Source organism: Apium graveolens, chromosome 11 (assembly GCF_009905375.1).
Source record: "Apium graveolens cultivar Ventura chromosome 11, ASM990537v1, whole genome shotgun sequence".
Classification (NCBI taxonomy): Eukaryota; Viridiplantae; Streptophyta; class Magnoliopsida; order Apiales; family Apiaceae; genus Apium; species Apium graveolens.
The window spans coordinates 11,140,307-11,166,608 of NC_133657.1; the positions used below are offsets into that span (position 1 = coordinate 11,140,307).

Consider the following 26,302-nt stretch of genomic DNA (forward strand, 5'->3'; position numbering starts at 1 on the left):
GTCTTAAGATATTTTCTCAACTCATTAATATCATCAGTATGAAAAGCATAAGTAGTTTGAGGTACCTTTGATTCAGCAGCTTCAGAACTGCTTTCAGCACTTGCTTTATCAGCATTTGCCATCAATGCATAATTCTCCTCACTTTCAGAATCTGAGGTGTCTGTCCAGCTTTTCTTCTTTATGACAAGCGCCTTGCCTTTGTCACTCTTCACTTTCTTGCAATCAGGAGATATGTGGCCTTTCTCACCATAGTTGTAGCATTTGACATTTGTATAATCTCCTCTGTCAGACTTTCCTCCTCTGCTCTCAGATTTTCTGAAATTCTTCTTATCAGAACTTGTGCCTTTCCTGGAAAACTTCTTTCCCTTCCTGAACTTCCTGTATGCAATCTTTGTGATCCCTTTCACCATAAGAGCACACAGCTTCATCATCTCTTCATCAGCATCTGTCTCAGGCAAGCTTTCAGATTCTGAGTCATCATCACTTTCAGAATTTGATGACTCAGTATCAGACTTTGTGAAAAGAGCTTTACCCTTGTCTTTCCTTGAGGTAGCTGCCTTGGGGGATTCTTCTTCAGACTTAAGAGCAACTGTCCTTGACTTTCCTCCTTTCCTCTTGCTTCTTTGTTCCATCTCAAGTTCATGAGTCTTGAGCATTCCATAAATTTCATCAAGAGTTGTTTCATCAAGATTATAGTTGTCTCTTATTGTTATTGCCTTCAAATCCCAGCATTCAGGAAGAGCTAACAGGAATTTAAGGTTTGAGTCTTCAAGTTCATACTCCTTATCAACCAGTGACAAATCATTCAAGAGTTTGACAAATATATCATATAAATCAGTCAATGACTCATTAGCCTTTGAGTCAAAGTGTTCATACTCTTGAGTGAGAATTGTCTTCCTGTTCTTCTTAATCGTATCAGTTCCCTGACATCTTGTTTCCAAGGCATCCCATATCTCCTTTGCAGTCTTGCAGTTTATTACCCTGTTTGACATTACATTATCAATGGCACTATCTTAGCATCCTTAGCAATTGATGCGATATCTTCAGCAGTGTAATCACTCTTCTCCTTTGGTACAGTCTTTGCTGCTTCACCTGCAACTGCAACAACGAGCTTGGTTGGTTTGTGAGGCCCTTCCTTGATTCTATCCAGATATTCTGGATCTGTCGCTTCCAGAAACATGGTCATCCTCACCTTCCATATGGGATATTCAGATGGTCTCAATATGGGAACTCTGATAGTCTCATATCGGCATTGAATTTGTGTTTTTGGAGGTTCTTCAGTTTTGGTGGGCTTAGTTGGAGTTTCTGTTTCAGACATGATTGTGTTTGGATCTTAAACTGTTTGTGCATTAACAGATTAGCTCTGATACCACTTGTTAGGTCACACACACATTATAGAGGGGGTGAATATAGTGTATAGTACAATCAAATCGAACTTTAATAACTCAAGTAACAGAAAACATACTTTATTGAATCAATAAACTCTGTTACAGTATGGAACTGTTATCTCTCAGTGATGAACAAAAATATCACGAGAGCTGCTAGGGTTATATTATATAATCTTCTCGATTGTGATAACACTTATAGTGTAAACCCTATGTCTGTGTTTATATACTACACAGTTACAAGATAATCGCTAATTGATATGGAATATAATTCTGCTTCCTAAAATATATCAATCAAATATCTTTTCTTTCAAGTATTCTATTCTTCATAGAATTCCTTCTTCATGCATATCACTTCTTATGTTTGTCTCGATCTTCTCTTCCTGTAAATCAGCTGCTTTCCTTATCTGAACGTCCTACAATACGTAAGTTCTGTTATCCATCTTCTGATGATTATCTCCTGATAATGTAAGTACTGATATCCTTAAGTCCTGATTTCCAGTAAGTACTGATTTATCCTGTTTAAGTAAGATCTGAAAACTAAACATAAACCATATTAGACATGACATTATCAAATATATCTAACATCAAACAACTGGATAAATTGGTCAAAGACTCTGTGAAGATCATAAGAAGTGATAATGACACTGAGTTCAAGAATTTGATCATGGAAGAGTTCTGCAAACACCAAGGAATAAAGCAGGAATTCTCTGCTCCTGGAAATCCACAGCAAAATGTAGTTGTTGAAAGAAAGAATAGAACTCTTATTGAAACTGCACGAACTATGCTTGATAAAGCAAAGTTACCAACCTACTTTTGGGCTGAAGCTGTGCAGACTGCTTGTTTTACTCAGAATGCAACACTTATCAACAAGCATGAAAAGACACCATATGAGATGGTGAATAAAAAGAAGCCAAATCTGAAGTAATTTCATGTATTTGGATGCCAGTGTTTTGTTCTTAAGACTCATCCTGAACAACTATCCAAATCTGATCTAAAAGCTGATGAAGAAATTTTTGTTGGATATAATATTTCCACAAAAGCCTTCAGAGTCTACAATTTAAGAACAAAGGTTGTCATGGAATCTATCAATATCTCTTTTGATGATAAGAAGATTACTGGACTTGAAGATTTCAATGATCATGAACAGCTGAGATTTGAGAATGAAATTTTAAATTCTGATTCTTTAAATTCTAATGGTTTAAATCCTGATACTGCAAACTCTGATAAGTTAAACTCTGATAAGTTAAACTCTGATGGATTAAACTCTGATATTATTGAAACTGTGGTGACTACGACAAAGGAAAATGCACCAGTGCAGGGGGAGCATATTGAAGATCCAACCACATCTCAAGAAGCATCAGAACCTAGGACAGACTCTTCAAATTCAGATTCATCAAGTGCTGATGGGCCAAGTTCTGATAATTCTGGAAACTCAAATTCTGAAGGATCCAACTCAGAGAGCTTAATTTCAGGGGGAGCATTCAATAATGATGATGAAGATAGCATGGATCATGGAGGAGTATCCAGTTCTAGAGATCACCTTCCATCTGCAAGGAAGTGGACTAAAGCACATACACCTGACTTGATTATTGGAAATCCTGAAGCAGGTATCAGAACTAGAACAGCTACAACAAATGAATGTCTCTATCATTCTTTTCTATCTCAGACTGAACCAAAGAATGTGAAAGAAGCTCTTCAAGATGCTGATTGGGTGCAAGCAATGCAGGAAGAGTTAAATGAATTTGAAAGAAATAAAGTCTAGACCCTAGTGCCAAGACCAAAGAACAGATCAGTTGTTGATACAAAATGGGTATTCAGAAACAAAACTGATAGTGAGGGCATAATTACAAGGAATAAAGCAAGGCTGATTGCAAAATGATATTCTCAACCGGAGGGAATTGATTATAATGAAACATTTGCACCAGTTGCTAGATTGGAAGCCATAAGGATATTTTTGGCTTATGTTGCTCACAAACAGTTTACAGTCTTTCAAATGGATGTAAAAAGTGCTTTTCTTAATGGAGAATTAAAAGATGAAGTATATGTTGAACAACCTACAGGCTTTGTAGATTCAAAATTTCCTAATCATGTCTACAGACTTGATAAAGCACTTTATGGCCTTAAGCAAGCTCCAAGAGCATGGTATGAGACTTTAGCTCAGTTTCTTCTGGAAAGTGGATTTAACAGAGGGACTATTGACAAAACATTGTTTTATCTCAATCATGGAAAGGACTTACTTTTGGTGCAGATATATGTTGATGATATCATTTTTGATTCTACAAATGACAGACTTTGTAAGAAGTTTGCCAAGCTAATGCAGTCAAGATATCAAATGAGTATGATGGAAGAACTCAACTATTTTCTGGGCCTTCAAGTCAAGCAGAATGAAGAAGGAACTTTTATTTGTCAATCCAAGTACACCAGAAATTTGTTGAAGAAATTTGGAATGCAAGACTGTTTAAGAGCATCCACTCCCATGGCCACTGCAACAAAATTGGACAAGGATACTGGTATATCAGTAAATATTACTGATTACAGAGGTATGATTGGCTCATTACTCTAACTGCAAGTAGACCTGATATCATATATGCTACCTGTCTTTGTGCAAGATTTCAAGCAGATCCAAGAGAACCTCACTTAACAGCTTTGAAAAGAATTTTCAAGTAACTTAAGGGTACAACTGATCTAGGATTGTGGTATTCTAGGGAATTAGACTTTAAGCTAATAGGTTACTCAGATGCAGATTTAGCAGGGTACAAAAATTGACAGGAAAAGCACAAGTGGAAGCTGCCAATTTTTTGGAGGCAGATTGGTTTCTTGGTTTAGCAAGAAACAGAAGTCAATTTTCACATCAACTGCAAAAGCAGAATACATTGTTGCAGGAAGCTGTTGTGCATAGATTTTTTGGATGAAGAATCAGTTACTGGATTATGGGTTAACATATTCTAAAATCCCTATTTACTGTGATAATCAAAGTGCTATTGCTATGACAGGTAATCCAGTTCAGCACTCAATGACAAAGCACATCAACATTAGGTACCACTTCATAAGGTAACATGTGATGGAAGGTACAGTGGAATTGTATTTTGTTCCAACAGATCAACAACTAGCAGATATCTTCACAAAACCACTGTGTGAAGCTACTTTTACAAGACTGGTAAATGAACTTAGAATGGTTTCAGGTTCTTTCTTTAAATCTGCTTAGTTTATGTTCTGATACATCAGACTTTATGATCAGTATTTACAGATATTACTATCTTTGTGTATTTTATGCTTAAATTGAAATTTTCCTAAGTGCTGATTGTTGTCTGATGTGAATTTCTAAACTCTGATAGTGATATGAATGTTTCTATGATTATTCAATCCAATGAGGATAACTGTGCTAGATGCTAACCTAGTAATCTCTAATATACTAAAGATCCCATGTTTGAAGTAATTGTTTATGTGGAAATCTGTCAACACAAGCAAATTCTAATATTGAGCTTGGTTAGGTTTACTTTGTGTATCTTATTACTAAGTCAAAAACTAGAATAGTGCTTCTTATCTGTTAAGTTCTGATGTTGGTAAATCTTATAGATGTACTAAGTGCTGATAAGCCTCACTTATCAAAAGAAAAAGTAGAAAAAGAAATAAATGACAGGTACTCCTTTGAGATCTAGAGTAAAAATGTGGAAGGGAAGACTCAAGTGCATTTCTGGTATTAAGTAATATGCATTAGAAAAGTAAAAAAATTTCTTGGTGACTTTTAACATTCTATGATTACTGGAGAAATAATTTGACAACAACATAAATTCTGATAAGCAGTTGTGACTCACTTACACTGAGAAGCCACTGTAAAAAGGAATTTCAAAAGATGCATAAAATGAGCACAAAACAGTTGAGGGAGACTCATGCATAAACTCATTATATAGTGGACTTCAAAATAATAACAGATTTTGAGCACAGTTCTTAGTTATGCCTTATTTCTAAGATGTACTGAAGTGAATCAGACTTTACTCTTTGTCTGATATTTAGCTTAAAGCACACACTTACACTCCATATGAATGATAAAAATTACTGTGGTGATAAATGTTGTTTTAGATGAACAGTTTAAGTGTCATTTGCATAAATTCTGAGGACAGGTTCTGATGAAAGTTCTGATGATTAAGTTCTGAGGAAACCATATCAGTATTTGTGTGAAGAATTACAGAAATAAACATTCACTTTTTGAGTTAAGAAGCCATATTCTGATGACCTTTAAATTCTGATAATAATCAAGTTCTGATGCTTACGTGGCAGTATTTATTTACTTGATTTATTTTTGGTCACTACTTGAACGGTTATATTTTTCAGAATATTGGATTATGTGAGATAAAGTAGTAATAATCATTTGTTTAGTGGGAATAGTTTTTTTTGAAAAACTGAACGTGCAAAGTATCATTACTTATTTACCGTGCCCATTAACTTTTGTCTTAACTGCTGCATGGATGACAGGTGTAAAGTCTGTTCCACTTCTCAATAACTGTTGTCATATGGGGTGTCTAAGTAAAAGAGATAAAAGATTTTCAAATCTTTTATTTACATTTCTATTCCATTCACTCTCTCTCTTTTTCTTATTCTCTCACATTTTCTGACGGTTTTCTATACAAACATTTCATCAAACACCTTTCAGGCACTCTCACTTTTCACTTATTTTTTATGGTGCCCAAGGATTTAATTGTTGATGGAGCAAAGTTCGTACCAAATAACTACTCTGCAATCCTTAACAAGGCTGAAGCTCCATCAGATCTGCACTTTGTATAAGATATCTTAGCTAATAGTGAGATTGGGTATGCTCTAACTCAACCTCAATCTATTTCTGGCAAACAAGTGCTCACGTTCTGACGAACTGGGCTATATGATGATGGTGGTGTTGCTGGTTCACCAAGCATCATTTTTACATCAGGAGATGTTGAGTATGTGGTTACTAAATCAACTGTTCGCAAAGCTCTCCATTTACCTGAAGACTGTACATTCTCTACAGTGGAAGAGCCGGTTTTACAGCAGCTTATGGCAAGTTTGGGCTATGAGCAAAGCTTGGGAAAGCTAGGTCAACTGAAACGACCTTATATCAGAAAGGAATGGAGCTATTTCTTTGACTGTATCACCAAGGCATTCACCAATAAATGCTCCAACTTTGATGCTATTCCCATACTGAGTCAGCAAATCGGGTATGCCCTTATCAATCAAACTCATTTTGATTATGCAAGTGTTGTGCTAGGTTTCATAGGGGATAGGATGACAGAAGATAGGAATGTAGTCTATTTTGCTAGATTCTGTCAGCTTAATATACTTTTTGTTGTGCTGATGAACCCCAACTAGCCAGTGACTTAATTTCACCCTTTAAGCTTGCAAAAAGGGCCTTTAATGACCTGTTAAATGCTGATAACAAGAAAAAGGTGCTGAGACCTTTACAAATTCCTCAATCAGTAAAACAAGTCTTGGTAAATGCTGATCCATCAACCTATACAACTGTCTATCCTGATGTCTAACCCACCAACACATCACAGCCAACATCTCAGCCATCAGAAAATACCATCTCTCACCAACAATCACCTCAAACTCAAACACTACCATCAACACATCCAGTGAAGCCTTCATCTTCAAAAACCAAGAGAACACAGACTGTGCCTCAGCCTCAGCAGAAGAGAAGGAGAATCATTCTGAGAGATAAGTCAGATAATGAGGAACAGGTTCCACCATCAGAACCTGTTGTTGTAGTAGCTGAGAAGGTCTCTTCTCAGAAAGCAAATGAAACTGGGAGTTCTAGGCCCCTCAAAAAGCAAAGAAAGTTAAACTGAGATGATGAAGCTCCCAGAGTCTCTACTTCAGCTAAGAGACTTAAAAAGCAAAGATCCAGGAAGGCTGTAAGTGAATCATCAAACTCTGAAGAAGGCCTGGAAGCAGCAGCTGAGGAAGGGGGTCAGGAATCTCTGATCCCAACAGAACCTATTGTGATTGAATTACTTCCCAGTCCTGAACCAGACCTTAATGAAGCTCACAAATCTCCTATTCAAGAGCCAGAGAATATTCCAGAGCAAGTGCCTACACCTCCTGTGTCTCCTATCATTGATCCAGTACATGCTGAAGACTCAGGTACAAGTGATGAGATAGATATTCACAACTTGGTTGTGCCTGAGGTTCTGTACTTAGAAGCTCCACCCACTCAACTTACTCCACCAACAACACCAATTTTAGATGCTGATTTCAATATAGATATTCCAACAACACCTCTTCTGAATCTAGATGCTGAAGATCAGATATTAGGTGGGCATCAGAATTTGGATGTTGATCAGAACTTAGTTGCAGATCAACACTTAGAGGATGATTTTGAAACCTCTATAGCCACACATATTGTTCTTCTATCAGAGGATGCTGATTCTACAGGCTCTGTAAGTTCTGATGCTGCAAATGCTGACCATACTAGTGAAGCTGCTACTAATGTTAATACTGATGCAGCTGGTCCATCTGGACATGCACCTCAACAAGTTCTATGCAAAGCTGATCTAATCAAGAAGTTTGTTAGAGAGGATGCACCAGTACCTTGGAGTGAAACTCAAAGAGGAAAGGAGTGGACCAAGGAGTGGAACAAAGTTGATTTTGTTCCTACTATAAATGTTCTTGCTGAGCACCTGGCTAAAGCTGATGAAATAATGATAAATGATGATTTCAAAGCACAGCTCAGAGTTACTGCATTGAGTACAAGGCACCTTCAAGATCAACACTCATTAACTTAAGCCAAGGTGGACAAAATTCAAGAATCAAGCAAGACATGAATGTCAAGTTGGACAAGAAAAGGTTTTTCAAGCCAACCTTTGACAGAATTGGGTATATTGAGAAAGCTCAGGAGAAGCAACGAGCTCATATTTCTGAAATTTTAATGAATCAAGCTTCTCAGCAAACTCAGCTCAATGAGATCCAATCCTCAGTGGAATTGCTTGTCTCTCTTCTTCTACCTGTTGATGCCAAAAAGGGGGAGAAAGTAATTAAGTCTAAATGCAAATCTATTCAACCACTGAAGGGTAAGGATAATGAAAATGATGACCAGGGAAACTCTGAAAAGGGTAGAGGTCATGGTCAAGGCAAAGGTTCTTCATCTAGGAAAGCAGGAACTTCTACACAGAGATCAAGCTATGATGTTGATAGAAGAATAAATTCTGATAAACAAGTTTTGACTAAGCCTGATGTTCTGATACAGGGTGACAGTCAAGAATCACAGAAGTTTATACAGACACTGAAGCTCAAGGGGAAGGAAACAACAGTCTACTATCAAGACCCCAAGTTACAGAAGCTGGATGAAGAAATTTCAAAAAGATTATTTCTTAAAGACAATCCAGGAAAGGACCTTGAAAGTCTGAAGGAAGAAGAAGCCAGACTTAAAGCAGAAAATATCAAATCCAAGTCTAAAGCTTCTAGTACTGAAAAGAAACTTCCAAAGCCTAAGGGCATTGTGATTAAAGAGAAGACAAATTCTGAGGCAATCAAAGCCAAATCACAAGTGGAGGTAGATCCAAGGTTCAAGGGAAAAGCTAAAGTTGATGATTCTGTAAAAATCTATCTGCCAATCATGGATAAAGAAATAATTGATGAAGAAAATACTAGTCTTACTCTGAAGAAAAAGAAGATTTCTCAACCAACCTCTGACATGGCTCAGGTTGTTCAGAGTCAAGATGTAGTAAGTTCTGATATGACAAGGAAGCAAGCAAGCTCTGACATAGCTCAAGTTGGCTTGATATCAAAAGATAAAAAGAAGGGTACATTAACCTCTAACAGTGCTCATGTTAAACCCAGTACTAGTCTACTACCAAGATTCACAAAAGCTCAACAGAAGATTCAACCTTTGAAGACTACATCAAGTGGTTTTGAAGCAAGAGTTATTCAAGGAAAGGAAGCAAGAGACAAATCAGGATTGGATAGTTCTGATGAAAGAAGAATACACAACACTCCAATGATCCAACTTCCTTAAGTGAACCAGGAGTAGGAGCAACTCCTGAAAGATTGAATCAACTTGAATCTGTACAAATGGTCTACCACTCTGTATTGAAAGAAGATATCATGTTATACTTTATGACAGATGGGAGGATATTTCAGATGAGAAAGAATGCTATTCGTTTGAAGTATTTTAAAGAACTGGAACATGTTCTATTTCTACTTCAAGTGAAGAACAGATCAACAAATGGTGCTGCCAGTTATTTAAGATCTAATATTCAAAGACAGAAGAGAATTTACTCTGTAAAGTCTGACAACCCATACTTTCCAAAGTACAGATCTCACAATGGTGAAATAGTTGAGATGAAGCCTAATACCGCAAAAATCACTACATTTCTTGGTATTAAGGGTCTTGAATTCAATCTAGAGTCTGATAAAGCCTATGTCATCAGACTGGATCAGGAGATAAGAAAAGAAAAAATAAATGATCTCAGAGCTGCTATCTTTCAAACTGAAGAAGATACAGTTGAACTCAAAAATGCTAAAAGGAGGATGATCAATGAGCTTGAATATGCTGAGAGAACTCTTTTGAAGAACTATCCCAGAACAACTCCTGACATCAAAGAGATCATACATTGAAGCCAAGTCAAGAAACTACAATTGCTAAATTCTGAAGGATATACAGACTAAAGCTGATATCAGACTTTAAGGATGGTAAAAGCTGCAAGGACTGTAAGTTGTAGTTATCTAGTCAAATTCTCATGCATTTGTACTTAATGTTTTTGACATCATCAAATATCTATTGAACTTGTAAATTATGCTAATTTACAAGTTGGGGGAGATTGTTAGATATATTTGTGATGTCATGTCTAATGATTTGTGTTAAGTTTTTCAGATCTTAATTAACAGGACAAATCAATACTTAACTGGAAATCAGTACTTATACTGAAGTCAGAACTTAAGATATCAGAACTTAAGTTATCAGAACTTAATTTATCAGAAGAAATTCATCAGAAGATAATATCAGGACTTAAGAAGACTTTCAGATAAGGAAGACGACTGATTAAAGGGAAAGAAGATCGAGACTAAAATAAGAAGAAATATGCATGGAGAAGAATACTATGAAGAATAGAATACTTGGAAGAAAAGATAACTGATTGATATATTTTAGGATACAGAATTATATTCCATATCAATTAGAACTTATCTTATAAATGTGTGTCTATATAAACACGGCATAGGGTGTACACTATATGTGTTATCATTATCGAGAATATTATTCTTTGTAACCCTAGCAGCTCTCGTGATATTTGTTCATCACTGAGAGATAATAGTTTCTTTGTAACAGAGTTTTTTATATTGAATAAATCTGTGTTCTGTTACTTGTGTTCTTAATTCGATTTGATTGTAGTATACACTGTATTCAACCTCATTCTACGGTGTGAGTGACCTAACATAAGAAATAAATATGATGTAAACCCTAAAAAATTGATAAAGTGTGATGTACTCATGTCTATTGATAACATTTAGCATTTTTAGAATCGAAAGGGCCAAAACCGATTAATTGGCTAAACTACCAGAAGCCAAAGCTCAAATTGCATCCTCTACTTGAAGTGCCTCCTCCACTGGGAGTGCACTCGTTTCTTCTTCTGTGAAGTTCCTTAATTCCTTTCAGAATCATTGCATTCACATATCTATAAGAATGCCTGAATATTAACATTGTAGCATTATATCATTTTACAAAAAGGAAAGTACAGTGATCTATCTTTGAGTTTATATTTGTGTTATCAAATCTGGCAACACCAATATAAAAGAGGCATATGTATAAAACTAACAAATTAAACCATAGATAATCAACACAAATTACAGCTGGCATGGCATGGCTTTGAGCAAATGACAGAAAATGTGTATGTGCCCATCAGAATTGTAATAAACAAGCCCAACTTCCCAAGCATAAGTTTGTAAAATCTTACTCACAGTTAAGGAAATAAATTACTGATTATAATTAAAAATTCTAAAGTGCTTTCGAATATATTTATAAGTCAAATAATCAACTAAATTATTGGGTTTGCATATTACAAAATCATACTGGACCAAACTCTTATCAGGGCTTCTTCTGTTTGTTTACTAATCAGACCGGACCAGACTTTACAATCCTTGGAGTTCCAAGCTCTATACCTTATAATATTCAATAAGCCAGATTTCATATATTCATTTTCAATGCCCCTAACAATTACAAGCCTTTGTCGTGTTACATTAAACTTAAAAGTGTTACAATAACAATTATTCTAGCTCAGCATTGAAAGTACTCTAAACATAGCATGATCTGCTACACTTACACTTATCAACTTTGACAAGCCTATACCCTGGTTCTTATCTCCTGTACCACAACCGAAATTCACTACATTCTCCTCTCTTTCGTTAATTTGTTTTATCTTTCCCTCGACCACGATCAACCCAAATAATTCCACCGATTCATTTCAGAAGCACATACATGATTCATCACATAATTCATTAAAGTAAAGCATAAATAAAATTAAACACATTATCTTATTTTGCTCAGATAAGCCACTTTGATTTTTTGAAAAAATCTGATTATAAGAACCAATAAATTTGGCCACTTTTTCATTGATTGTATATCAGCGGTTACACAACGAATTTGTCGTTCGATTACTTGAAAGACCTGCTTTATTTTCATTATAGTAGTTCCAAATCTTATCCCAATAACACGAATAAGTTTGATTATTTCCTTGAATCGGATCATACTAATATTTAACCAAGCATAAATTAACAATATATCTTCTTCAATCAAGAAATTCTTCGATCTTCTTCCTTTTTTTCATTTTGTAGCTTCTTGTTGGTTTTGGCTTTGGGTTTGTGGGGGTGGTCGAGAAAATATTAATTTTTCAAATGAACCATATGTGAATGAACCTTCCATATTCTATCAACAAAACACAAGATGCTGAAAATTTGAAAAACCGCTCAAAAATCCCCAAATTTCTCAAAACTAGAACCCTAATTTTATATATATATATATTTGTGTGTGTGTTCCATCAGTGACAAAGATTTGAAAATTAACATATAATAATAAAATCAAATGAAATAGATTAGAAATTAGTAACTCTAATTGAAGTAAAATTAACAAATTAGATTTGAGACATACCTCTGCAGGAGAAAATAGAGTGGCGGGAGAAAAAGAAAAAGATGCGGGAGAGGGAAAACTAAGCGGGAGATGAGGTGGATGCATATAAAGAATTGATAGATAACCAATTGATATAGAAGAAGAGCAGAGAATGGGTATAAATTTAGCTACCAAGAAAGCAGCGTTTGGAGAGGCTAAAATTTTAAAGATTAGGTAAAAAACTACCACATCAGCAATTATACGTAAAAGCTCTCTCGCTTTGGAGATGCTCTTACCTGCCGTCCTCTTCAGAAAATGTTATTTCATTCTTGGACAGTGTTTCTGGTTTAGTGGAGGAGGAAGAAGCTGTGCCATAGAAACGTTTTCTTGTAACAAAAGCTGGTTCCTTTGGATTTGGAAGGGTCTCAGTTTCACCGCTCAGCATAAAAACTACCTTGGACATGTCGGGACGATCATTGGGGTCGTCCTGTACACACAGAAGCCCTACGGTAATGCACTTTAGTACTTCACTATTATTGCATGATCCCACTAGCATCTCATCCAGTAGAGTCATTGGCTTCTCTTCTTTCCACAAGTTCCACGCCTGAGGCATACTTTCGGATCAGCAAGCATAAATCCAGTGGCTAAACTAATCTAATAAATTTTTAAATTTTACTTACATAACCTAGAAGACTCAATGCAAGTTGGGAGTCGAAGAATGCAGTGATCTTTTTCCCAGTGATTATCTCGAGTACAACTACTCCAAAGCTAAAGGCATCAGACTTAACTGAGAACTGGCCTTCTAATGCATACTCGGGAGCCATATAACCGCTGCATTATATATGCCAAACAATCAAAAAAAATTGTGCCACCAAACATAGGACTTCAGCTTACACAATGTTAATATGGTTGATGTATACTTACTAGGTTCCCATAACTCTGGTGGTGTTGGATTCTGTGTCTCTTCGCCCAACGATTCTTGCCAAGCCAAAGTCAGAAATTTTAGGGTTCATCTCATCGTCTAGTAAAATGTTGCTTGCTTTCATATCTCTGTGAATGATCCTCAACCTAGAATCTTGATGAAGATAGAGGAGACCTCGAGCTACTCCTACAATGATGTCAAATCGTGTCGCCCAGGTCAATAGCATCCTTAGCTTTTCGTCTAGCAAAGTTTTCACAAATCCAAACACTGAGTATTATTTTCACTGACAAACATTCTTATGAATACCAACTTTAGGATATTGAAGTCTAACCAAATAAGAAAGCATCTAAACTCTTATTAGGCATGCATTCATAGAGTAAAATTTTTTCATTCCCCTTGATGCAGTACCCCAAAAGTCTGACAAGATTTCGGTGTTGAAGTTTAGCAATTAACACCACCTCATTCTTAAACTCCTCCAAGCCTTGCCCTGAGTTGCTTGACAGCCGCTTTACAGCAATCTCCGTTCCATCTAGAAATTTACCCTGAAGACATAATCTTAACACGTGATTATTACTGATGAATTACAAAATGTACCAGATTACTGCTAATTTAAGCAACCTTGTAAACAGGGCCAAATCCCCCTTGCCCAAGTTTATGTGCCTGTGAGAAGTTGTCTGTTGCAGCTAGTATGCTTTCCAGATCATAGAAAGGTACGTCGATGTCTTTCTTGTCATCTTCTCCAAACTGATCATCTTGATCCATCAAATATTCACTACCATGTGAGCTAGTGGCTTGATTATCTTTGATATTTCGACCTGGCACCCAAAACACAGAAATGCACCTTATAAATTGACATCTCGATATTATACAAGATCTGAAGAAAGTAAACACATTTGATATAAACATTACCTTTTCCTTTGGCCACCGCCCTTCTATAAGAAATGCAGGTTATGCTGCAAAGTAGTGCAACTGCAAATATGACCGAGGTTGCTATAATAACACCCCTTGAAGTTGAAGATATCATTTTCCTTTTTCGATTCCCTGCAACTGAAGAAACATATTGAAGCTTGTCAATTGTCATACTTCAACTTGGTTTAAAAAAAATTATAATATGAACTACTCCCCAGTCACATTTCAGGTCACTTGACCTCTTTATAGTCACATTGATTATTTATTGCTAATTTTATTATTTTTCACATTTTAATAACAAATAACAAGTTAACATTTATATATATGTAAAATTTAGAGTAAACAAGTTAAAAAATGTATAATTGCTTTTATTCTTCACGTCGGTTAACAAAAGTTTTAAACACGGCCTCATAATTTAGTCTCGCCTTAGGCCTCTTAATAACTAGCACCAGCCCTGCTTGATACAGAGAACAAAAAAACATAGATAAATTTGGTAGTGCAGAGAATAGGAGAAAAAAAAAAGTACCATCACGGATGAAGAGGACACGGTCACTATCAGATCCCTCCTGAATATCATCAAGATTATCCAACCAAAGCCAGCACCCACTATTCCCGTACTGCATCTTATTACTACTATAAGAGTAGGCTTGGCAAGTACATTCTTCTTGGCATATTGATCTGCATTCATCCTTTCCAACTTTTTTAAAATCCAGTGTGTTTGACACCATTTTCACCTTTAGTTCGACAAATGATGCATTAGCTGTTGTACATTCATTGGATTTCTTTTTGCAACCGTTAGCAAAATTACCTGACTTCCACTCCTTCTTGTCTGTAGGTTCGAAACCAGGCAAACAGCTGCACAACCGCATATCAGGATTATGAGGGTCAGGATTACATTTACTAGACTTGCAAGTTCTGAAAACACTACATGGCCCATTTGGTTCTGACCATATAACTGACCATCTCATTTGGACAAATTCCCAGCTCAAATATTTTATTTCTCCGTCAAACTGCATAAACAACCTTGTCTTAATTATATTGTCAGTGCTATTTGCTAACAATGAGGAAACCGAAACACTCATTTGTCTAGGTATGAAGCTATCATTAGACTCACCCCCACTCTTCCAGTATGGGAAAATCCCATATTTCTTAATCACGTATCCTCCTTCCATGTCTTTGTCTAATTGAAACCAAAAGTTACCAGTTGCAGGATCTTGGGTACTTCTCCACGACGTCAAAATCAGACTCTCATCCATTTTCATGCCTGGAAGAAACGTATCAGTGGGGTGCTTGAAGCTTTCCCACAATGTTTCACCTGTTATATCATTAGTCAGCACTAAGTTACCATTATCGTGCAGTTTAACTGTCCTTGAATAGTTCTGCGACTGGGGGCGATTTTCAACATATGTGGAGAAATATGTGCCTGTATTACTGCTGTCTGACACCTCCAGGTTACCGCGTTTTATATCTATGCCAAAAGTTCCAGAAACATTACTTGGTATTGGTACGTCTCGGTTAGCCACCCATACAATTATTTCTGAACTGTTGTAATACCATATTCCAACGTATCTGCGGTCCTTCATTCAGTTTCCCTTGGGTGTAAAAAATCCCAGCCGAAAAATGTAGCCTGCTGACACAATTTCATCCCCTTTGTCATACATCCAATTGCCGGAACTTATGTTATCTCTTCCTGAACAAAAGAATTGCAGATGACAACCACATAACAAACATGTGCACAAGAAGCAGATTAATTTACTAGTACGAGCCATTTTAATGAACTTTTTGCTCTGGGAAGAGGGATAGTGATTAGACTTTAAGTATCAGAAGAATTATTCATTTATTAGTTAATCAAACACAGTCAATCATGAAACTACTCTCAGCTATATCACTCAAATTTTATCCTCAGCTATTTGTCTCTATACTACTACTAGAATACAAAAACAATCAGATACACTATTCTACTAGGGAGGGCTACAAAATTTTCCACACCATGTATAAAACTTATGTGGCTCAAAATCGAGAAATACTTTTCTTTGTTTCTGTGTTGTCATTGGAGAGTCGTGGACCGTGGTCATGGTCATAACATAATCATTTACGTATAGAGAATAGAAGTGAAATCAAAAGAATTGGCGACATATAGTGAGATAAATGTAGTTGCTAAGATTCAATCAATTCCCATTAGCTTGATTTATAAATTCCTAACAACTAACAACGTACGTAATTACATTTGAAACATAATCTGTATTTAAGAGTGAGTTATTATAACATTCAATTCTAGACAAGACCTCCTTGCACAGGTTATTCCCATACTCCACCAGCATATATACCTTTAAGTACCGAATAGCAGCAGCATTCGCAGTAGTAACCTTTAAGCACCATCTAGCAGCAGAATTCGCAGTAATAACCTTATGCACCCCATATCAAAAGACCGCCTTCCATTTTCTGCTGCTTCGCGCAATGGATCAAAAATTAAAGTATAATAATTGCTGTATTTATCACTAAAGACTTCAACTTAATATGTTTTATCATTGTCATAACAATGATATCCAAATATATATAGTGTACTTATTATATCTTCTTTGATTATTTATGCAACGAAGTATATAAATAATATTATTATTCACAAATATGTAAATATATATGTGTTTAAAGTATTATTTATATTTATAGTAAATGTGAATTTATAAATATATAAGAAAATATATTAGAATAATCATATTATAATGGGGCTTTTTCGGGCTTTTAATCGGACCGGGCCGGGCCGAAGCCCGGGCTTTTAATCGGGTCGGGCCGGGCTTTGCCTAAAAATTTAGGGCACGTCGAGGCCCGAAGCCCGGGCCGGTACCGGGTCGGACTTGACCGGGCTTTGACCGGATCGGGCCGGGCCAGATTTTCGGGCCCGGGCTTTTTGTGCATCTCTAGCTTCAAGGCTCAATTTAACTGCTCTTATGTTTCGTGACTCGATCTGCCTTACAAGATGCCTACGTACTTTGCTGTGTGCCAAGGATCAAGTCAAAAAACGTAGTTCTAATTGGTGGGGGTGAGACCACTTATATAGATGTTGGGAGTCCTTAAATTGGACTTGGGTTAGGAGACTTGGTGGGCAGGTCTCTGAATTCGAAATGGACTTTGGAGTCCTAGGAAGTAGGAAGCTGATTCATTATCCCATGAGGTTCCTTGGAGGCCAATCTACAAGGATTTATATCCCCACCAGGACTCATCTTAATAGCTGTTTTTCTCCCTTATTAATTAATTACGAAATTAATTAATATTCAGGGTTTTGGGCCTTGTTAGCTGGGCTTCGTTACTGGACCATATCAGGCTTAATTTAATCATTAATTATTTATCTAGGCTATATTTAGACCCATATCATTTGCACCCCAACTTCTGGGAAACCGCAAAAGATTTCGCAGAAGTTAAGTTTGTTTGTTCCCTTACAGGGTATCGTTTTTGCGTAAAGTGTGGAGAAACCTACACAATCACAACGATTTGCCTTGCTCATGGCTCCAGGGTTATTTTAGAACTTCCCTATTATTTTCGTACCTTCTTCCCTCTTTTTTAGGAATTTTCTGGTATTTTTCGGGATTTTTCCCTTAATTCCTGGGATTTACAGTAAATTTTCCTTAATATTCAGGAATTCTACCTCTATTTTCAGAATTTATCCTTTTTTCTGGATTTATTCTCAATTTCTGGCTCAAAATTGATCAGGAGACGTGTCAAATCGATAAGGATTCCTGATCGAAATCGACCAGGATCCTGATCGAATTAACTGTCAATCTGTCACTCTGGTCGATGGAATTTCGACTAGGATCAATGCAAATCGACCAAGAATCCGGATCGAAATCGATCAGGATCCTGATCGAACTAGTTCAAAATGCGCCACTCTAATTGATGGAATTTCGACCAGGAATCCTGATCGATTTCAATCAGGATCCTGATCGATTTCAATCAGGATCCTGATCGAACTAGCTCATAATACGCCACTCTAATCGATGGAATTTCGACCAGGAATTTTGATCGATTTCGATCAGGGTCCTGATCGAATTGTATGTATTTTTGTCCGTGAGGTCTGAGGTGAATAGGCGAGAATTCCTGATCGAATTGGTCAGGATTCTGATCGATTAAAGCATACTTCTACCTTTTTGTTCGAATGAAAATTCGATCAGGATCTTATCCTTTTTCGATCAGGACTTTGATCGAACTAAATGACTTTTTACCCTTTTAATCGAATGAAATTTCGATCAGATTCTTCCCTCTGTCGATCAGGACTCTGATCGAACTAAGTGGCTTTTTACCCTTTTAATCGAATGAAATTTCGATCAGGATTCTTCCCTTTGTCGATCAGGACTCTGATCGAACTAAGTGGTTTTTACACTTTTAATCGAATGAAATTTCGATCAGGATTCTTCCCTTTGTCGATCAGGACTCTGATCGAATTATCTATTCAAAATTCTGGTCAATTTTTGACCTTTCAGTTTCCATTCTTGCTTCTAGAATATCCCCGAAACTTCCCATGTTGGTGGGATTTCCTCAAGTTGGGCCTTGCTTTATGGGCTTTAAACGCCTCGTATTCCGAGTTTTTCGGCTATAAAAGAGAGATGAGAAGTGAGAATTCTCATTTCACTTTTCACTCAAACTAGTCTCAAAACTCTCTCAAATTTCCTCTCTAGAAGGGCGATTTTCGGCGGTCTCAGCTACCGTAGCTCCACCACCTTCAAGTTTTTCTGGGTTTCAAGCATTCTGTTAGATATGAATACAACACATAGGAGGGTGAATGTGTTTTGGCTTAAATGTTTACTTTTTGATCGACTTTGGGTTTAGCAGTTCGTTGTTATCAATGATTTTATAGAATAGATGTTAAACATAAATAACAATGCAAATATATAAAACAAAGATCTTCAAAACTCACTTAATTTTATATTAAAAATCAAGCAGTGTTTTGCTACAAAATCTCTAAGTTCTTGATTTAGAACTTAGCTTCTTTCTTGAGAGAGAATACTTTTTCTAATCTATTCAGTCCTTATTTTTAAAAAAAGGACCTCAGTTAACTTTATATGATAGTTAACTTTCATTTACACAGTGAACAATAAGAAGTGCTAATCACTTTTCTAACATGTCACTAATCACTTCTATTTAAAGGAAAAGTGAGATTTCCATATCTATATTAGCATATCTTCATCCACTGTGTATTGGTTGATCCTCCTTTGTCAGTTAATCTTCACCATTAATCTTGCACATCTCTCAAGCTGCTTTTTGTAGACTTGTCAATCCAGCTGTGTGAATTGTTTGTTGATTTGCAACCTTGGATATTGAACTGTTCTGCAATTATGTACTTAGAGAAATTTCTTCACTTCGAGATCTCCAATTAAGCTGTAGAGAACTCGATATCTCGATAGGCATGTTGGCTGGTCGATATCTCTGAAACTTCATTGTTGACTTGACTTATCGACAACTCTGAGTTCTCTAGTGAATTTTGGTTTATCGATAACTCAGAGTACTCTAATGGACTTTGGCTTATCGATAACTCAGAGTTCTCTAATGAATGTATACTTGTCGATATCTCTGAGTTCTTGAATGGGTATCTGACTTATCGATATCTCCAATAGCATTTCCTGAGTTCTCGATAGACAATTCCTGAGTTCTCGATAGGTCTTTCTGAGTCCTCGAATGACTTCTCTATAACATTAATTCTGTGACTTGTAGAGATCTTGACTTAAAATATTTTTCACCAAACAGAATTATTCAACTTCAAGCTTCTTCATAATTCTTCTGAGGCATGACCTTCTTGATCTTCTTCCAGATAGAATTCTTAGGCTTGACACTGTTTAGGGAAAAATGCTCCAGTCTGCTCCATTTATATTTTACAGACATTAAGTGTTACAAGTATAAATTACAGATTAAGGTTACAATACAACTAATCTTAGGGTTGTCAATATGACTTAAAATAATTGTATTAGTAAGTTAACATGTCGATTTATATAAGTAAATAATTAGGTGCATGCATAATTAGAACTTTATGTTAAAATTTTGGAGTTAAACTTAACTTAGACTTTTTTAACTACATATTTTAACAGCATTTTATTTATTATATTTATATCTGTATTTTGCATGGATTATGAGTTTCAGTTTTATACAAATAATAATATGATACTATTATTTTTAGTTTCGGGCCCGTATTTTGCATAGGTTACCAACTAGTATGAAGTTAAAGCAAATAAAAATAAATCTAAACTCAAAAATAATAAGACAGCTAAAAATATAAGATAAAAAAAAATTGGTATCAAAAAATGGTGAAATCAAAATTTGGTACAAGAAAGGGGGTGCTAGAGTGGCTTGGACTAAGAGCATCTCCAATGGTTGGCACCCTTAAGGGGTGCCAACTTTGTCACGTATTCAAAAATATCATTTTTAATGTTCTCTCTCTTCCACGTCAATTTTGACATTCTTTTTTCACAAAACACTCCAATAGTTAACTTCACAAAACACTTTGTCACCCATGGATGCTAACTTCACAAACTTAACAAAATAAATGTAAAATATAAATATAGCAGGAATATAATTATTTATCATTATTGGGACCACAAAGGGGACCATAAAAGAAATTGGCACCATACTTTATAGGATGCCAACTTTTGGCACCCCAAGTTGGCACCCCATACCAACTCACTTGGCATCCCAATGGCATCCCAACACTCCAATGGAGTGCTAAGAAGAGTGTCAAGCCACATGGCGTTGGCACCCCTTTTGGCACCCATCATTGGAGTTGCTCTAACCTGTGTCTACCTCGTAACGAGGGTGGCCTGGCCATGAAAAATCCTAGAGACTAGAATAAATCTCAACTTCTCCTATATTTATGTCATATAATCTCAGGTCATTCCTCTATGTGGTGCAACTGGATAACACTACAGCTCTTAAAAGATGTCACTTCTGGACTATGGACATCCCTACTGAATGTTAGTGGATATGGAGACGAATTCTGGAACTCAGACCCCTAGCTTGGCAGTTTCTCAAATTTAAAGTTGGAAATGATACTGCATTCTCCCTGTGGTTTGACCCTTGGTGGCACAACTCTTGCATCAACCAACACATATCCCATCATCACGCAATCAGGTATCCCTTCTTCAGCGAAAGTCTCTGCCATCATCCTTAATGGTACCTGGCTCCTACCTCAACCAAGTACGAGAACTCATCACCTTAGTGTTACCTTTGCTTATTGGTTAAACAATTTCGATCCCCCCGTTTTTTACTTAAACACCTCAGCCTTAAACACCTCAGACACCATTTACTGGAATGACTTCATGATTACCAAGTTGAAGACCAGTCACATCTGGGATTCCATCAGGTTCAGACTTACAAGAATTACCTAGTTTAAGTGAATCTGACATAAGCTTCATGTCACCAGGTATGCTCGCCATGAATGGTGGGTCTGCCTTAACAGGCTTCCTACTCTTACCCGCCTTACTGCGTTTGGTTTATCCAACACTACTGCTTGCTTCTTGTGTGTTGGAGGGGTCGAGCATTTGGATCATCTCTTTCTCCGATGCCCGTACAGTAACTATGTTCTTCGAGTTTTATCTGTCATCATCCAGACTTATCCTTGCTGACAGCTCAAATCTTTGCTTACCACATTTGACGAGAACGGAATGTGAGAACTCATAACAAAGGAATTTTTGGCCCTTCTAAGATTATCTCAGCTATTGTTGTAGATATTAAAACTCGCATTACTAATTCTAGTTGGCTTGTTAAACATGATTGTTTAGCTACTATAGCTAGTTGGCTTGTTTGAGGGTGACGCCTCATTTTGCTTTCTACTTTCAATCTTTCTTAGATTGATCATAGATGGTCCCATCTATGACTTGTCATAAAGTTAGGGAATTTTCCTTTTTTTATTTCCTGTTTTTTCTCTAATATACAAAGTTTAGCAAAAAAAATATTATATGTCATTTAAAAGGGTTTACTTATTAATAAAGGTTATTAATTTATGGTCTATGGCATGTCTGACGGCTTTAAAATTACATGCAAAATAGACCCAAAATAAATTCATGCTTATTATTTTCAGTAAAAGGCGACCCAAAATAGACTGAGTTACATGATGCATAAGCACATTTGGGATTAAGCTATTCCCATCCTGCACTAGAGAAGTATCTCTTCAAGGCTTCGTTTGGCTTGATAAAAGTCACTTGCTCTCTTACCGGCCATCCTCTTCAGAAAATGTTATTTCATTGTTGGACAGTGTTTCTGGTTTAGTGGAGGAGGAAGAAGTTGTGCCATAGAAACGTTTTCTTGTAACAAAAGCTGGTTGCTTTGGATTTGGAAGAGTCTCAGTTTCACTGCTCAACATAAATACTACCTTAGACATGTCGGGACGATCATTGGGGTCTTCCTGAACACACAGAAGACCTACGATGATGCACTTTAATACTTCACTTTCATTGCATGATCCCACTAGTGTCTCATCCAGTAAAGTCAACGGCTTCTCTTCTTTCCACAAGTTCCACGCCTAAGGCATAACTTCACGATCAACAAACGTGCAAAGGAGTGGCCAGAGCAATTGAATAAGTTTGAAGGCAAACTAGTACTTTACTTACATAACCAAGAAGACTCAGGGCAAGTTCGGATTTAAAGAATCCGGTGTTCTTTTTCCCACTGATCATCTCAAGCACAACTACTCCAAAGCTAAAGGCATCAGACTTAACTGAAAACTGGCCTTCTACTGCATATTCTGGAGCCATATAACCGCTGCACTATGCAAAATAATTAAAGAATTTGGGCCACCAAACCATAGTATTTCAGCTTACATTATGTTAGATGATTCATGTACTTACTAGGTTCCCATAACTCTGGTGGTGTTAGATTCGGTGTCTCGTCGCCCAACAATTCTTGCCAAACCGAAGTCAGAAATCTTAGGATTCATCTCATCGTCTAGTAAAATGTTACTTGCTTTCATATCTCTATGAATGATTCTCAGTCTAGAATCTTGATGAAGATAGAGAAGCCCTCGAGCAACTCCTGTGATGATGTCAAATCGTCTTGCCCAGTTCAACAGAATACTCAGCTTTTCATCTAGCAAGGTTTTCACAATTCCAAATTTCAATATGTTAATATCACGCCACAAAAAGAATTATAATGTATATCAACTTCAGGATTAGATGGCTAACCAAATATGAAGGCATCTAAACTTTTGTTTGGCATGTACTCGTAGAGTAAAATCTTTTCTTTCCCCTTGATACAGTATCCCAAAAGTCTAACAAGATTTCGATGTTGAAGTTTAGCAATTAACACCACCTCGTTCTTAAACTCCTTTAAACCTTGCCCCGAGTTGCTTGACAGCCGCTTAACCGCAATCTCTTCTCCACCTGGAAACTTACCCTGACATGTTGTCAAACACATGTTAAAATTTGGATGGATTATTAAACGTACCATATTACTTCTAGATGCTAATTCGGTATTGTAGATAATGATGAGGCACCTTGTAAACAGGGCCAAATCCCCCTTGTCCAAGCTTATACGCGTCTGCAAAGTTGTCTGTTGCATCCACTATGCTCTGAAATTCATAGAAAGGTACATCGATGTCTTTCTTGTCATCTTCTCCGAATCGATTATCTTCCGTCAAGTCTTCATTATCAAATAACTGAAGAGCTTGATTTTCTTTAATATTTTGATCTGGAACTCAAAACAATGATATTTACACCTTATAAATATTAGATTCAATCAATCAATATCTTGATAGTATGCGAGATTTATTAAGCTTAAAACATCTGATATTAGTGTCACCTTTTCTTTTGGCCACAACCCTTCTATAAGAAATGCAGGTAATGCTGCAAAGTAGTGCAACTGCAAAAATTACTGTGGTTGAAATGATAACTCCTCTTAAGGTTGAAGGTTACATGTTCCCTGATTGATCTCCTACTGCTGGCGGGAAACTACTGTTTCTTTGTTGATCCCCAACTGAAACAATAGAAATGACATTATATATGTTGATGATATCATGGAAGATAAGGACCGATTCTGTCATAATCCTCTGGCATGAACAGAACTCTTAATTTTTAAACAATATCTATCTATTGAGCTACAAACCTGATAAGCCTCTTCGCTAACTGATCAGTTTTTTGTTCAAACTATGTCATAGACAAGTACAGTTATAAATGTGACATTGAAAAGGATCAGCTTACTGTTGTTTTTTTTGGTATCAAAGAGTTGCTGTTAGCCTGTTATGCAGGACCCAAATCACTTAGTTTATGAGTTTATTGATCACCACATGGCTCTTGACCAAAAAAGTTAAAAAACGAAACATGAAAGTAATAAAGATGAAAACAGAGACAATCAGACACATAAGAAAGTACCATTAACTGAAGGGCGGTCGACACGGATGAAGATGACATGATGATCACCGTCAGATCCCTCCTGAATATCGTTGAGGTCGTCAGACCAAAACCAGCACCCATTTTTCCTGTTATAACTATTAGAATAAGCTTGGCATGCACATTCATTTTGGCATAATGAGATGCATTTAACACCCTCTTCAACTGCTTGAAAAGATTGCGTGTTTGACCGCACCATTGTCACATTTAGTTGGACGAATGATGTATTACTAGGTGTACATTCACTGGAAATCTTTTTGCAACCCTGAGAATTGTCACCTGGCTTCCAATTTTCCTCATTAGTAGGTTCATACCCAGGCAAACAGGTGCACAACGCCATAGTATGATTATGAGGATGAGGATTACATTTGGCAGAAGACCCACAAGCTTTAAAAACACTACATGGCCCTTTTGGTTCCGACCATGAAACTGACCATGTCATATTAACATTATCCCAACTCAAATACTCTATCTCCCCATCAGACTTCATAAATAATCTTGACCTTGAGCTATTGGTGGTATTCGATAACAATGAGGAAGCTGGAATACTCATTTGTTTCGATATGAAGCTATTTATACGCTTTCCCCCACTCTTCCAGTAAGGTATAAACCCATATTTATCTATGGAGTATCCTCCATTAACCTCTTCATCTAATCGAAACGAAAAGTTCCCAGCTGCAGGATCTTCTTCACTTTTCCATGACGTTAAATTCAATGTCTCGTCCATTTTCATTCCCGGAAGAAATGTGTCAGTAGGGTTTTTGAAGCTTTCCCACAATCTTTCACCTGTACGATCATCAGTCAGCACCAAGTTACCATTATCATACAGCTTAGCTGTCCTTAAATAAGGCGATTGCTTAGGGCGAACATATGTGGAGAAATATGTGCCTGTGTTATCACTGTCAGAAACCACCAGGTTGCCACGGCGGTTATTATCTATGCCAAAACTTCCAGAGACATCACTTGGTATTGGCATTTCTCGGTTGGCCACCCATACAATCACTCGTGGACTGTCGTGATACCATATTCCAACGTATCTACGATCCTTACTAATGTTCCCACGGGGTGTAAAAAAACCCAGCCGAAAAATGTTGCTGGCTGACACAATCTCATCATCACCATCATAGATCCAATAGCCTGCAGTTATGTTATCTCTTCCCAAACTAAAATATTGCAGATGACAAACACATAACAGAATAGTGCACCAGAAGCAGATAGATTTACTAGTATGTGCCATTTAGTTTCCTAGGCTCTGTAAGAAAAGAAAGTGAAATATTAAAAGAATCATCAATTATTAGTTAGCAAAACACAGTCAACCTTGAAATTTCTCCGGGACTCCACTATCACTCAATTTTCATCCTCAGCTATTCAGTTTGTCTATTTATGCTAACTTTTCCAAAACACGATTTTCCAGAACATGTCTAAACTCATGTGGCTCAAAATCGAAAAATACTTTTCTTCGACATGTCTGTGTTGTCACTATTGATCATGATCATGACATCATTCACATATTGAGAATAAAAATGAAATTAAAAGAATCTGCGGACTTCATTAGTGAGATATGTGTGTGTGCTGTGACTATTTAGACTCCGATTCTGTTGGAAAAACTTAGAGAAGAAAAAGACACCTACATTTTGCAGAGAACTTGTACTGC

The 26,302-nt window shown here is 36.7% G+C and overlaps 1 pseudogene; it reads right to left on the reverse strand.

Annotated features, from left to right (window-relative positions):
- Nucleotides 1–10,753: 10,753 nt before the first annotated feature.
- On the reverse strand, nucleotides 10,754–25,985 carry LOC141695339 (uncharacterized; annotated as a pseudogene).
- Nucleotides 25,986–26,302: the final 317 nt, after the last annotated feature.